Source organism: Chrysochloris asiatica, unplaced genomic scaffold, assembly GCF_000296735.1.
Source record: "Chrysochloris asiatica unplaced genomic scaffold, ChrAsi1.0 scaffold00009, whole genome shotgun sequence".
In the NCBI taxonomy this organism is placed as follows: domain Eukaryota; kingdom Metazoa; phylum Chordata; class Mammalia; order Afrosoricida; family Chrysochloridae; genus Chrysochloris; species Chrysochloris asiatica.
Window position 1 is genome coordinate 10,342,874 of NW_006408527.1, and position 2,046 is coordinate 10,344,919.

Here is a 2,046-nt window from a genome sequence, read left to right on the forward strand (position 1 = left end):
GGGCACAGGCTCAAAAACTATTGAGAGCAAGTGCTTCAAAGGTATGAATCTCTAATGATGATCAGCCAGACACTTCAAATTCTCCTTTGGGAAGCTTCTAGGGAAGATATGTGTGTGTGTGTGTGTGTGTATCTTCTTCCTTGTGGTTAACTGCCATTGAGTCAATTCCAACTCACAGTGACCCTGTGTAGGATTTCTGAGGAACAACTGATGGGTTTGAACCACTGACCTTATGGCTAGAAGTCCAGTGCTGATGCTACAGCACCATGCCAGAACTCTGGATTCTTCCCGTTATTGATGTTAAATGCCATCGAGTTGGTTCCAACTCATACTGACCCTGTGTAAGGTTTCTGAGGAGCAGCTAGAGTGTTTGAACCATCAATCTTGCAGTTTCAATCGACCTTGCAGTCCAGTGCTTATCCTATAGTGTCACGCCAGGACTCCATATTCTTCCTGTTATTGTTGTTAAGTGCCATCAAGTTGGTTCCAACTCATAGATACCCTGTACAGGGTTTCCGAGGAGCAGCTGGTGGGTTTGAATCACTGACCTTGCGGTTCCAACCAACCTTGCAGCTCAGTGCTTATCTATAGCGCCATGCTAGGATTCCACATTCTCCCTATGTTGTTATTGTTGGTAAGTGCTGTTAAGTCGGTTCTGACCCATAGTGACCCTGTATGGAGTTTCTGAGGAGCATCTGGTGAGCTTGAACTGTCAACCTTGTGGTTCAAACCTACTTTTGTTGTCCAGTGCATTAACTTACAGAGTCACCCCAGGACTCCCTAGAGTCCTTCAGAACAATCTCTTTTATATAAGACCTTCTTACCCACCACATATGTGCACACGTATCTCTGTACACACCCAAAGCAATCCAGCCCCTCCCTGAGAGTACTGTCAGGAATCTTCACTACCCTTATAATGAAATTAGTTCATGTAGCCATTTAAAAAACAAAGCAATAAACAAACACCAAATCATATGTGCCAGCAGCTGAGATTAGGAGAAAAAATAAAATCCATTTCCCATTTCCTCAAATTCTCAGTTGTTTCGAAGGACAGATAAGTACACATACAATGAGACCCAGCTCAAACCCACCACCCTCAAGCCAATTCTGATCCTAAAGACCGAGTAGATTTGCCCTGTATCGTTTCCAAGGCTGTGCTCTTCATGGAGCCCTGGTGCCACAGTGGGTTAAGCGTTGGAGTGCTAATAGAAAGGTCGGCAGTTGGAAAGATGAGGAAAAAGAAAATCTCTGCTTGTGTAAAAATTTATGGAGCAGTTCTCCTCTGTCCTATCCGGTCACTCTGAGTTGGGATCGACTGGACAGCAGTGGGTTTTGGCTACTATTTAGGGAAGTACTCTACCATATCTCTACCCTACAGAGTGGTTGGTGGGTTCGAACTGCCCATGTACAAGTGAGCAGTCAAGCACTTCAATTACTGTGGTATCAGGGCTCCCACAATTACAATGGTGTTGTTAAGTGCTGCTGAGTTGTTTCCCACTCCTAGCAACCTTGTATAGGGTTTCTGAGGAGCTGCTGGTGGCTTTGAACCTCTGACCTTGTGGTTCAAACTAACCTTGCGGTCCAGTGCTTATGCTACAGTGCCACACAAGGACAATACACTATGATAAGTGTTGGATACTGCAACAGCATTGAGGACAGCCACCTGTGAGGGGTTGGAAGGGTGTCCAGGTCTCAGGCTGCTGCTGGGCATCTGTCTAGCAGTCACATTCACTGAATATTAGTGTTGAACTCAATGATCTAGATTCTGGATCTTAGGTGATATGAGTATTATTGCTACCCTGACAACCAGCTTGAATGTTCATGACTTGATATGAGGGATAGGACAAAAGCAAACTATAAAGAGCTGTGTACTCATTGGATTCCACAACATTTATTTATATGATGCAATTAGCTTTCTAGGTGGAGCTGATTTTATATAAAAAAGGAAATTACGTGTGAGAAAAGAAAAGCCCTGGAATGTACTGTGATGAACTACATTTACATAACATGTTGTTGTTAAGTGCAGTCAAGTCAATTCTGACTCAT